A 14,787-nucleotide genomic window follows, 5' to 3' on the forward strand; every position below is an offset into this window, starting at 1 on the left:
TTAAAGAAGAAAGGCCGTGGAGCCACCTCAGTGGATTCAGAAAAGTCATTCTACAAAGTTAACAATCATTCATGGGTTGAAACAGTACAGAGAGGAACTTCCTTAACTTGACGCCCCCCCCTCCCCAAAAAAGACAGAAACCTACAGCAGGCTTCCCTCCCAGCTATGATGAAGGAGCTTGTGGCAAACCAATATTTCCGCCAAGAATAAACAGAAAATCTGGGGAAAATACCGCCAAAAGTTCAGTTTGAAAGCACTGGAGAGCCACTGAGGCAGCCAGGACTTAGGCGACAGGACGGTGCAGAAGGGAAACCACAGGCAGAGGCGAGCCGACATCTGCAGCTTTTCCCACCAAGGCGCTAGCTGGTTCTGGTACGAGCAAGATTTTGGACCTAAACAAAGGGCCCGTCCAAAGGCCACAACTAAGAGGCAGGGACACCCACCAAGGTGCTGGCCATCTCACAAGGATAGAGGAGCAGAAACTAGACACGTGAGGGGCCAGGATCCCAGTGAGAAGGGAAGGGATAAAAATTGACCCCTACAGTCTGACAGCTTCTTCCTCCAGATATTCGCTGGATTTTCAAGCTGCAAGGGCAGGAAGCACTAAGCCAAAAAGAAATGCCAGGACACAACAGTGAATGTTCAGCCAACTGTTAAGAAATCAGGGAGTGGAGGCGAGGCCGGGCGGTGGAGGCGGCCCAGGTGATCACTGCAGGCTTTCAGCTGAGACACGGGGAGAATGAGGGGACGAGAGCTTCACAGCCCAGCCTGGAGTCAGCTCAGCCAACGGCCAGATACAGGCCATCGCAGCCCCTCCACTTCCCAGCAAAGAAGTGTAAACTGCCTGAGACAAGGTAACATCAGAGGTTTTACATCGTTCACATACAATGCGCAGTGTTCAGGGAAATAATGACTCACACACAAAGAGACAGCCATCTGACCAAAAATCAAGGAAAAACAAGCCAACAGAAACAGACCCACATTTGATGGAAATACTGAAATGATCAGACAAGGAACTTAAAATAGTTATGAATTAGCTCAAGGAAATGATGGAGGAAATGATGAAAAAAAAGGGATAATCTCATCAGAGAATTGAAATCTATTAAAAAGGACTGAATGGAAATTTTAGAACTGAAAAATACTGTAACCGAAATTAAGAACTCCAAAGATGGGCTCAACAGGAGATGATACCCAATAGAAGGAAAGATTCATGAACCAGAAGCCAGGTCAAAAGAAAGTCTCCAAACCAGAGTACAGAAAGAAAAGAGAGAGAGAGAATACCGAGAAGAGCAGAAGCAACCTGTGGGACTTAGGGGGAAAGATCTAACACACGTGTAACTGGAGTTCCCAGAAGTAAAGGGATACGCAACACAGGGAAAACGCTGTCTGAAGAGATTAAAAAAAAAGTTCCTAAAACTAATGGAAGACTTCATCCAGCCACAGAGTTGAGAAGTGCTGCAAAATCCAAGCAGGATAAATGGCGGTGGGGGGGCGGGGGTGTCCTCAGTAAGCCCTGTGCTTACTGGTGAGAGTCTGAAGCACAACAGGAGAGCATAAGTAAGCCTGAAAGAAGACTTCTGTGATCCATGAAACCAACAAAGATTAAAAACACGTTACCGGGGCTTCCCTGGTGGCGCAGTGGTTGAGAATCTGCCTGCCAATGCAGGGGACATGGGTTCGGGCCCTGGTCTGGGAAGATCCCACATGCCGCAGAGCAGCTAAGCCCGTGCACCACAATTACTGAGCCTGCGCGTCTAGAGCCTGTGCTCCGCAACAAGAGAGGCCGTGACAGTGAGAGGCCCGCGCACCACGATGAAGAGTGGCCCCCACTCGCCGCAATTAGAGAAAGCCCTCGCACAGAAACGAAGACCCAACACAGCCAAAACTAACTAAATAAATAAATAAATAAATAAATAAATAAATAAATAAAGTTGACAAAGCAGTTTTTAAAACAAGCAAACCACTCGCTTTCCAAGCCCCTGCAGGCCCTCGTTCCTTCCCTATGTACTTGCACATCCGCTGGTTCTTTCCTGAATGCTGGGAGTAAAAAGAAAGGACCAACACCCACCCAAGGTTTTATTTTTTTCCAAACTGCTTCCCCTAGCGTTACGGGCTCCATGGGCCACAGTCTGCCTTCCGGGTTCCAGGCCATCACAGGCAATAACGTGTCTTCCCACGGCCTATCAAGGGCGCTGTATTTATAGCCTGCAATGTCTGTTTCTTCACACCTGCCACCTGACCACTAAGCCAGTGCACATATTTGGGGGTTTTGTTACAGCAGAAGCCCACCTGCAGGCTCAAATTTCTGATGAGGTAACTGGCCAAGGAGACCCAAAATACAGTGGGATAAATAAGAGTTTATTTTTCTCTCACGTCACAATGCAGACACGGTCAGTGGGTGGAGGACTGTGGCATGATGTCACCCCAGGACCCTGGCTGGCCAGCCAGCTCTGCAGGGCTCAGCGTGGGACAGTCTCCATGTTCCAGACAGTAGTTGTCTCACTTCCCAGCACGCAGGAAGGCAGAGAGAGTCCGGGCAGGGGACGCTCTCACTTCTGCAACTTTCCGTCACCCAGACTTAGTCATGTGGCCACACCTAGCTGCCTGAGTGTCTTAGAAATGCAGCTTGAGCTTTCCGACCTCTCCAGAACAAGAAGGATGGGTAGAGGTTGACAGCCAACCCAGGGCACACAGGGCCGATTCTTCGATCCCACAAAGCACACCCCCCTTCCTAAGGACGCAGGTGTGCCCAGGGAGAGCCACGTTGGGCCAGCCAGGCTGGCAGACTCACAACCACCTTCCTCGCCTCTTCCTCAGGACCACCACCAGGCTTGTCTGCTGTTCTTACCTTTTCCTGCCACCAGGACAATCTGATTTCAGGGACTTTACTGGCCCATGATCTACTTCAGTGCCAGCCTGTTAAGCCCTGACACATCTCCCTAACTCCAAATTTAGAAAAGAAAACATCGAGATGCTGGGTCCTTCCCAGAAGACCCAGACTCCTTCTGCAAAGAGCACACCCCCTCCCCAAACTCCACACTCCAATGGAGGAAGCTGAATTAATATGTCAAACTAAGGTCCTGATATCTTATCTTGCTAAGGCAGGGGTATAATTAAGAGATATCAATTTATAGAAGGAAAAAAATTTTGTCTAAGGTAAACTGCATCTATCCATAAAGAAAAGCAACTGGCCACATGTTTTGTCTACACATACAGATGCATACACACACACACACACGTACACACATGCAGCCACATACACACACATATACACATGCAGCCACCTACACACACACACATACACACATGCAGCCACCTACACACACATATACACACATGCAGCCACATACACACACATACACATATACACACATGCAGCCACATACACACGCACACATACACACACACAGCCACACACACACTTATACACACATGCAGCCACATACACACACATACACACACACAGCCACACACACACTTATACACACATGCAGCCACATACACACACATACACACACACAGCCACACACACACTTATACACACATGCAGCCACCTACACACACATACACACACACATATACACACATGCAGCCACACACACACACACACTTATACACACATGCAGACACACACACACACTTAAGCTCTGGTGACACCTCCACCCACCAACTGAGGCATTCCATTACACAATAAATAATAAATGCCACTCAGGGGTAGAAAAGAAGACTCAAATAGAAGAGTGCACATTTTTGTTCCTGAATGGGAAAATTCAGCATTGTGAAATGTTGGTTCTTCCTAAATTAATAACATAATTTCCATCTGAATCTTAACAAGATTATTTAAGAAATTTGAAAACTTCATTTAACAATTCATCAGGAATCTCTCACACACACACACACACACACACACACACACAAAGATTTTGGGAAACTCGTACTACCTGATAGTAAAAAGTGCAAACAGTAATTGTAACAGTCTAGAACAGATCGAAGAAATGAAATAGTTATATGCATCAACGGAACAAAACAGAGTCCAAAAATAGACCCTAGTACACATGGGAATTAAATATGTAATAAAGGAGGCACTTTGAATCACTGTAGTAAAGATGACCTATTCAAGAAACAGTTCTTAGGGACTTCCCTGGTGGCACAGTGGATAAGACTCCACGCTCCCAATGCAAGGGGCCTGGGTTCGGTCCCTGGTCAGGGAACTAGATCCCACATGCATGCCACAACTAAGAGTTCGCATGCCACAACTAAGGAGCCCGTCTGTTGCTGCAACTAAGGAGCCTGCCTGCTGCAACTAAGGAGCCCACCTGCCGCAACTAAGGAGCCGGCAAGCCGCAACTAAGGAGCCGGCAAGCAGCAACTAAGGAGCCGATGAGCCGCAACTAAGGAGCCCGCCTGCCGCAACTAAGACCCAGCACAACCAAATAAATAAATAAATATTTTTTAAAAAAGAAAGAAACAGTTCTTATAACCAACAAGGACCTACTGTATAGCACAGGGAACTCTGCTCAATATTCTGTAATACCTAAATGGGAAAAGAATTTGTAAAAGAATAGATACTTGTATATGTACAACTGAATCACTTTGCTGTACACTTGAAACTAACCCAACATTGTTTATCAACTATACTCCCATATAAAATAAAAATTTTTATATATATTATTACAGTGAAAAAATAAACATTAGAAGCAATTACCTTATTCATTAAAAAAAGAAACAGTTTTCACAAAAATTATATTGCTATTTGCAAAACAAACATATATGACCTATATCTTACACCTTACATTAAAATAAATTGTAGGTAGACTAAAGATGAAAGGGGAAATAAGACCATAATGATAACAGAAATAATTAGATGACTATTTCTATAATCTACAAGTAGAGAAAGGTTTCCTGCGACTGGTCAAAGCAGAAACCATAAATACTGGTTGACATGAAAACGTAGAGTATCTGCATGCCAAAAGAAAGTAGTATCTATTGACTTAAATACTATAACTGTATTGAAAGGGAAGGCATAGGTGAAATAAAATAATTAAATTGTCTTCAGTCACACAAAGAGATCAAAAAAGACAACGTCCAAACTGCTAAGTCAAGGAACTGCAGTAAATTATCAACACAACAGCAAAGATTTGGGGAAAGGGAGTGCTACAAAAAGATTGGAGAGAAAAGCATACTCTCATTCACTACTGGTAGAAATAGGAGTTGTTGCAAATTTTCAAAAAAATAAATCTAGCAATAGATAGAAAAAATTCATATGTATAGCCGTTATCTACCTTTCTACCTATCCTTATCCCAAAGAGCTAAAATAGCCAGTATGTAAGGCAGATATACAAGGGTTTTATCAAAGCCTAGTTTTCAGTGGCCAAAAAAAAAATTGAAAACAAAGTAAAAATGGGTCTAGGTATACAAACAGTGGTACAACACCATGGAATCCATTAAAAAGGATGAGACAGAACTTTACCAATGGAACTGGAGGGATTACTGTGTTTATTACTTACGTATTTATTGTAAGAAATATATATACGCATTAAAAGAGCAAAATACAGGGAAATATAAGTGTATTGATATAAAACAAATAATGAGCAAAAAAACATATATGCCAGAACATGTGCTAATTATTATGAAGTTGCATGGAGAACGATATGAAATTACACACACCTTGTGTTTAGTAATTCTGTTGTGGGAGCAAGAGAGGACTTCAGAAGGAAACAGAAGTGAGAAACGGCAGGGGAAGTGACACCAAAAAATTAAAGTCTGCATGAAACAGTTCCATCTGCATAAAACTGCATGAGCTTGACTATCTATCAAATGCCGACGTCTGCTGTCACTGAGCCGTGCACGTTCAGGTGAACTTGTGTTTCCTTTGAGCATTTTGCAATGAAGATGTCTTACAATGTTACATTATGATACAATCAGAACGTAAATTACTTTGGGGATCAACAGGTATGAATCAGACTGAGTCCAGAGTAAGTAGAAGGAGAAAAATAATAAAGGTCAGAGCTGAAATAAAATTAAAATCTGACTCATAATAGAGAAAAACCAATGGTTTTTTGAATAACAAATAAAAGTAACAAATTTTAGGTCGAACGAGAAAAAAACACATATTTCCCATATCAGGAATACGAGAAGAGGCACCACAATAAATATTACAGATATCAAAAAGAGGTAAGTATCATGAACTACTATATGACAACGATTTAACAATGTAAGCAAAAATGATGAACTTCAGGAAACACAAATAACCAACACAAATAACCAATAAGAAGAAATAAAAAAGGTAGAGATGCAAAAAAAGAAACTGAGTTTGTAATTGAAAACCTTCCTATAAAACTTTGTTTTATAAAATTAATGCCTAAAGTGGGAAAGAATTTGAAGATATAGGCGTTCCTGTATGTTGTTAGAAGAAGTGAAAATTGACACAAGCTTTCTGGAGGGAAATTCAACAATATATGTCAATTTTTTAAATTTGTACAACCTTTGACTACCTTTCTCACTAGGATGAAGACCACGGCAAGGTGTCCAGTACTACTGACCCCAGAAGCAGACAAGCATGAGCATCTGAAAATATCCATCACAAGGTTGCTTATATTTGCAAAAACAGAAACTGGAAACAAACTGAATGACAAAGAATATAATTAAATTAACTAATATGAAAACAATGTAGTTAAATAAATTAGCGTAAATGCATTACATTCTCACAATGCAACGACTGGAGGGCATCTATGATGATGATATAGATCTGTATTTACTGAATTCGAAATATGTTCAAAAGATAACATGATATTTAAAAAGGTTATACAATAATATACCTGGTAAAAATAAGTTTTGTTTTGAGAGCGCCTTTGTATATTTTCATGGCCAAAAGAAAAACAGTCTGGAAGGGTTTTTACCGAGATGCTAATGATGATTATTAGTGATTTTTCCTCTTTCCTCTAAAGCTGTCTCCGCTGCGTTTTTTTTAACATGATCATACATTAATTTTTAATCCACGGTTTCAGTTATAGATTTAAAGACACACGAGTATGCCTGAGTCCTTGCCTTTCGACCATCAACCCATTATAAAACGAGTGCTGTAAAACACGTTAAATTGAGCAGAAGTCCCGCCACCAGCTCCTATGCATCCTCTCGGACCACACTGATAAGACACCTGGTGACTCAGGCGCCGAGAACACTGGCCTCCCCTCCACGCTGATCTCAGGCTGGCCTGCTGCCTGATTCATGAGCTGCGATACCACTGCTGGTGAGGATGCACATCCAAGCGGGCAGAGGCATGTAGGCAACGCTGAAGTCAACGCGAAGGCGGCGGGGAGGGAGTGAGGGAGGGAGGAAAGAATTCTAAAGAGCACAGAAGAAGGAAACAAAATTCAGCGTGATGGCTTTTTCATAAAAGCACTCGGAAATTCTTCAGAGTCTGTTAGAGTTAACTGTTTCCGTGATCATCAAAGTTCTGCTTGTGATCATCTAAGCTCGGGAAAATAGTTAAGCAGGTGCCAACCAGGACACGAGGATGTCTCCTACATAATGTGATTTTTCCTCCCTGAAGAAGAGAGAGCCAAAAGTGACAGCATTGATGTTTAGGATCCATCCAGGAACTGAGGGTACAAGGTAAACAGGCAGCTGCAGAGCCAGCATGACTTGGTCACAGGAGTGCATTCAGTGTGTCAATTTTATCATTTCTCATCTCGGGTGCCTAAAGCAGTCATCAAAATAACTAGGTCCTCATTTCTCTGACTGGAGCAGAGGAGCCGTGAAAGCCAAGTCCCACCTCTGGGGTAGAAGCCTCGGGCGGATGAATGGGTCCAGGCGAGGCGGCTTTAGTGGGCGGGGTGGAGGGTCCGAGTGGGCGGGGGTGCATCCCGCAGGAGACAGAGGCCTGGCCGGGCCTGGCGCAGCTCCGACACACCCCGCCCCGCTCTGGGCCCAACCTGACTGCCAACAAGAACCATAACCGGCTGGAAATGAAGAGCCGGCGACAGGCGCGTGCTGGACCGGTCTCACACCTGGACGTCCCGGAAAGGTGGTCCTTCAGGGGGCAGGGGATGAAGGCCACTCCCGTCCTGAAACCCACCTCATAAGCTCACTCAGCTTTGAGTTTTGGAGGCCCTGCTTCCTCTTGGTCGCAGCCGACGCTACCCCACCCCCAAGGCCACTTGCTCGTGGCCCCCAGCTCCCCCACAACAGCGACGTGCTCCGGACATGTGGTTTATGTCCCCCGGACGGCAGGCTCCTAGAAACGAGGGGTTCCGTCACGTGCCTGTTAGATCCCTGCGATTTACGACTTACTAAGTACACGCTCCGTACGCGTTCATCAAGCATTGCATGAGTAACTAGAATAAGATTTACCTCTATTTCAGAGGAAAACTCCATGGAGCGAGTCTCCTGGGTCTTTTCTCGCAGCGCTAGGATGAGGTGGGGGGAGAAGCTGCAGCTGCAGGGCGGGAGGGGCACGGGGTCCTACCCCCGCCATCCTCAGCGCGGTCAGGGGGCAGCTGTGTGGGGGGAGACATGGACGTGACAGCTGGGAGGGGCCTGACTTCAGGCCTCGGTGGGCTCCACAGAGACGAAGGGCCGGGGTGGAAGAGAGATTACAACTGTAACCGAGGCTAGAGTGGAAGGAAAGTTCCAGGGCCGGCTCTCCAGGCCAAAGTTCCCGGGATTTATTCATTTGTAAAAGTACCTACATCTGAAACTGCATCTAAAATCAGACATGTTTTCTCCTGACAATTTTTCTAAATTGGGTAAAGAAAGACATCAAATCCAATTGATAATATCATGAATTTTCCAAACCTGAAGAACTACGTTATATTCCACAGGGAGACGCTCGGCCTGGAGGGGCCTCACCTGCTCCTTACGGGCCACTTTCTGACCGGGAAGAGCTCACTTTATGGTCCCATTTTTCTAAGTGATATCCTGAACAAAGGAATAATTTAGGTAATAAATCCATTTCAATTACTGTCCGTTAGAAGACAGGAAAACATTAAACCCAACCAAAGCTGGTGGGAATTATGCGTTGTCCTTGCAGGGGAAAATTAATTTAATGTGTCCACAGGTAACACCACTCTATAACCAGCATGAGTTCTTTCTTCGGAAAAGAGCACGTTCCATTCAAATGACGTGCTTTTCTACGGTGCTTGTGGCTGGAGGAGCCACGGTTTTCCATCTTCCTGACACAGAGTCAGACCCCAGGGCAGACGGGAAATGGGAGTCACACACCTGTTCTGACCCCCCGTCCCCTCCTCCAGTCCCCTCTCCTCCCTTTCTCTGACCTTCTCTCCTCAGCTACCCGGCAGCTCAGGAGATCTCCCCACGCGTCCAGACAGAGGCAGAGAGCTAAATTTCTGGGGGGTGGGAGGGGCTCCCACTTCAAATCTCTCACAGAACCTGATGGCTGAGCCCAGGCCAGCGCCCACCCTCATCTAACCCACCGGGGCCGTGTGGCCAGAGCACATCAAACAAACGCATCTTTATCCAAAGCACCTGGCTGTCCGGGTCACAGAGAAAGGAGGCTGGCTCAAAGGTCAAGTAAGCACCCCCCAAATGTGTCTATTTCAGTGGTTTCCCCTTAAACTCTCCCAAAGCATTTAGGAAGGAACACGTTTTGAGTGAAGGACTTATGCTAACGTCTGTTATAAGATGGAGCGGTTTACTTATGTCATCACACGGTGATTATGAGCTTGCATGTATCTCAGCCATCCTTTCTGTACAGTGAGGGTCACAGGGCAGGGAATCCACCCAACCCGGTCTCCTGTGGAGCCCCTATCGCCCCTCACACTCGACAACGGTGAGTAGTTAAATAGCGGTGATTCTGTTCTTCACATTCAAAATAACCATGGGAGATTCATCGTGAATTTAGTCACTCCAAGAGGCTTCCAAAGGATCGCTCAGAACTGGGAAGAAGGAACTGGCCAGGTTGATCCAAACATACTTGTTTGTCCTAGAAAATGGGATGCACATCCCCCCAAAATTACGCGGCATTTTTCATACATGGCTCTGTCCTCTCCTCCCTTCCCCCCCTTATCTTAACCCGACAGGCCCACTTTCGGGGGCACCCCCTGCCACAATGAGTTCCATGAGCCTAACAGGTGACACACTGATTAAACTTATTACCTCAGAGACCAATGGAAGCCGGAAATACAGGTGGATTTAAGAATGATGGGGATAAAATGGCAATGTCCAAGCCACAAACGGCTACTAACAGAAGCTAGGAAGACTCAAGCTTTAAAGATGGTGATTTTAGGGTTAGTCCTAAAGCCATGTTCCTACAGGCAGATTTAATTAGCAAGTTCAGGGAAAGAGAGAAGAGTCTTCAGACAGCGGACACAGACGGCATGGGACCGCGGGGCTTGGGGGCAGGAGAGGCCCGGTTACGCAGCGGAGAGCGTGATTCCCCTTACGGCAGTGGACACCGGCTTAGAGGTCACCTCTTCTGGAAGATTTATGGGACCAGTTACTTGACTTGCGGGCTGTGCGTTCTCCGTAGGTCAACGTCAGTCCCCACCCAGCGGCATGAGTCGCCCCTGCGTTCTCATTTATCTCTTACCCATGCAAACACTGGGATTTTTGTGTTTTTCTTATTTGGAAAACCCGCTTATCTTTCCGATTTTAAGACACTCTTTATATATCAAGGACGTGAATCGCCGTCATTTCTGTTAAAATTGTTTCTTCCGACTTTTTGAATTAAAATTTTTCTTTAAAAAAAAAAGAAAGTCACCTCTTTAGAAAGCTCTCCCCTGAGTGGGCAGTGAAGCAGGTCCTGGCCGCTCTCTATTACGCGTCTTCATGACGGCACTTGGCACTACAAATACATGTCAGTATATATTTGTCTGTCTTCCGTTGCAGCATAAGCAGTAGGAAGCTCCGGGGGGTGCCCCCTGGCATGCAGCAGGCACTCAGTCTGTGCTTAGGGAAGGAGGGAAGTAATGCGGTTCAGGACGTGCTACCCCAAAACGTGGCACCGTGGCATACTGACTATTTCAAGCTGTAGCAGTTAGAGGAAGTGCCAGAAGCAGGAAGGTCTCTCCAGCCTCCCCCTTCTCCCCTGAAGCCAGTCACAAGACCCGCGCTCTACCCAGAGGAAAGCAGCATGTTTACCCCCTGGACTGAGAAGAACCCAGTAACAGGCCTGGCTCCGCCACCCTGGTTCATGCATGGACGTCACCCCCTGTCCCACCCGCTTCTCCACGCCTGCCCACCCTGCAGCAAATCTCAGCAAACCAAACACTCAGGTGCCTTCCTTTGGGTCTTAGGAAGGTGTCACGTAAAACATTATATTAAATAAACACGTGTGCTTTTCCCTGTTAGTCTGTTGGCTTAATTTTCAGACCCAGCCAGGGACCCTGAGAGGGTCAAGGAAAAGATTTTACTTCTCTTTAGAAGGAAGAAGGGAGGGAGGGAGGAAGAGGAGGAGCCTCTTCTACCTGAATCCTCCAGACCAAGCCCCCCGATATACGAGCACAGACGGCAGGACACTTGCTACGTCCCAGGTGAGTCCAGCAGCATCGCCTGACAGCTCCGGGTGGCACTGAATGCACTGGTGACATAACCCAAGACACGACGCTCTTCTCTTATCTTCCCCATCAGCCATCTGAGCCTATGCTTCACTGACTTGAATTAACTTCCTAATTTTCAAAGCTAGTCATTAGCCCAGAAACACATCCTGAAATTTCATACCCTCGTGCTTTTTCTGCTGCAGCCTCATCTACTGGAAATGCTTCCGCCCTATTTTCCCCTATCTCAACACCACACATATCTAAACCCCGGCAAACTCCCCAACCTTCACCTTTACCACCTGCATCACCATTTCAGAAAGAGATACAACATTTAATTGAGAACAGAAATTTCAAAATCATAGTCTTCTACTCGGCCATCCTGGAGTCAGCCCTCAGCTTCAGGGTCCACAATTTTAATCCTGAAGAAAGGGAATGAGTCTGGAAATCAGCACTCAAGAAGAGATTTACCTGTAGACTGTGGGCTCCCAGAGTGTGGGAATTTTTTCATCTTTATTGTCCCAATTCCTGGCACATAGACATTAGCTAATTCAACATCAGTCATTATTGAAGGATTCAATTATTTTTATTGCATCACACCAAAGCTTTCACTAAAACTTCAGGTCACTAAATAATAGCTCCCACTTTTTGAGCATCTCCTGTGTGTTAGGGCACGTTTCACCTAATGTAATCCTTGCAAGGACACTGGGAGGCACAGATTAGAATGATGAATAAAAGAGATTAAGCAGTTTGCCTGAGTTCAAAAAGCTGGTAAAGGGTGGAACCAGTTTTCAAATCAGGTCTTCCTGATTTCAGATAAAAGTTAAAAATGAATGGTCTTTACCGGTTAACTCTCAATTAATCAGCACATCCACTGAAACATGACACCCCAGTCCCAGAACGCATAATCTCAAAGAGACCAACAAAACTAAACTGAGCTGAAAGCTGAATTGGGAACACACACAATGACTCGCATCTCCAACCTGAGGTCCATTTGCTGAACTGCTCGCCTGTTCCTCGGAATGAGGGAGCGTCCATTCCCCGTCCTGCCCTGACGGATCAATGACAGCACAGAGACAGAAGGTGTCTCAGACCCATGACACGACACGTTAGTCAGCAAACACGGTTACCTAAAAATTTCCTTACAGTGACCCTTCTTAAGCATATGTGGCTTCATGGAAATTGGAAACAAGAGTCACAGACAGAATCTGACACTGACATTAAGTGTCTGCTACTTACCAGTTTGTCGATACGAAATCACATCCCTTTTTACATCTTCCCTCCAGACTGTACTTCTCAGCAGCCCGAGGTGATTCTGGCACATTCTCAAGTTCCGTCAGCGGCGCTCTGCGTTCTCCCCATCAGGTCCTTCTGGTCCTTCTCCTCTGTGTCGACCTCCGGCCGAGGCATCCCTGCCAACAGTGTTAGCTAATGAACCAGCCGGCTCTGAAGCCGAAGTAAATAAATGTGCGTGCTGTGCCGGGCCGCGCAGACTCAATCTTAGTCAATTGAGAGGAACTCAGAGGAGGGCCCCGCCCAGCAGAGATCTGCACTTTACTGGGAAACTTGAAGAATACTTTGCTCTGAGGAATGAAACTCTGGAACCGGGTGGGACGCTAGCATCCCTGGGTCGGAACCCTGCCTGCCTCCTGGGCGGCCGGCTGTCCATCCCTAAGGCGATGGTGACACAGGAGAGGGGCACAGCAGCCCCCCCGCCCCCCACCCCCAGTCTTAGAGCAAGAGCGCTGCAGACGCAGCCTCGCGCCCATGTCCCCAAGCTGCCCCTGCCCCAAACCGGGGGCTAGGCTCACACACCGCCGCCCGCTCTGCACTCGGGGCTCTGGGCCTCCACGCTCCGTCCAAGGCCGCTTGTGGCAACATTACAACTTCCTCACCCCCGATACAATTCCACAATGTCAGATATTTCCGGTTTAGAAAGCATCCAAGCCCGATCCGTACTGAGAGTCAGCATGAAAGTACCACCGGCTGTTCGCTTAAAAACTCCTGATTTCTCAGCTTAAAAACAACCCCCCCCCACACACACACACACGTATACATATTTTAAACTTACATAACCGAGAAAATGAACCTTTATTTATTTTAAAACATAAATTAAAATTCCTTTTTACTTTTAAGTGTATGAAACACTTTGGGGCCACACTTTTCATCTTATTGGCACATCTTGAAAATCAATTTAATTTTTAAATGCTCACTGCTGACAAACAGAGACCAAAAGAATTTGTGCTAGAAAAGTCATAACTAGACTAATAGTTGTAGATAACAAAAATCTTGTAATTGAAGTAGAAAGTATGAATGAGGTCTACGGCGGTAGAAGCCACAGTCTTTTCTCTGGAATTAATACTGCAGAGACCCATAAAAGATTAATCAAGACAAGCAATCAATAACTTCCCAAGTGCTAATAAGCACCGCCTTGTTCCATGGTATGTTGAGCAGTTTATCATGTTTAGCCATACGAAGATTTATAGAAAATCCATAGTTAAAACCAAAGGATGAGGTAATGCAGCACTTAGTAAATGAAGCCCAATTAAAATTTATGCTTGATATCATTCCAAAGATCTGCAAAAAATCATTTTTGATTCCTCCTCCTTTTTTTTAAGAATAACAACAACAAAAAAGTTCATTATGTCACTTCACCAGTGTTGTTAGGAATAATTTTTTAAGGTATAACACTATTCAAATGATTACGTGCCTGTTTTGGGGTGGAAAGCAGGAAATGCCTGGGAAATTAACGAACTTTTTTTCTTTTCACTTTTTTATCCAACGATCAACTTTTCCTGGAAATCTTCTGAAAGTTCTGTAAAATATCTTCTAGGATCATTCAGGTCTCTACTCTCCATCAAGCTGATGGATCAACAGGTCATGTGAGCAGATAAGTTAACAGCTAACTAACAGTCCATAAATTGTAGGTCTGGACCACTAGGTTACATCACTGAACTCTGCTCTGTGGCAGGCTATTAATTAAAAGCGTCAATTGTATGTTTTGTAAATTAATCTCTGAAGCAATATTATAATCACAAGAATATACCTGATCAAATAGATGAGCCACCAGAAGTGTTTTCTTAAATTTAGAAACATAAACTACCTGTAAGTAATTACAAACAAGTGGGGGGGGGGGTCAAGTCTCCTTCAGCGTCATCGATTAGAAAAACCAGAAAATACACACCAGATGCCTATGAAGTCGCTAGTTGAATCGAGGTTTTAAATGAAGATATATGAAGACTGTGAAAAGGGCCAAATTTCCTTAATAAAAGATAAAGTTTGCCCCAAACCT

The sequence above is a fragment of the Eschrichtius robustus genome, chromosome 8 (assembly GCF_028021215.1).
Source record: "Eschrichtius robustus isolate mEscRob2 chromosome 8, mEscRob2.pri, whole genome shotgun sequence".
Classification (NCBI taxonomy): Eukaryota; Metazoa; Chordata; class Mammalia; order Artiodactyla; family Eschrichtiidae; genus Eschrichtius; species Eschrichtius robustus.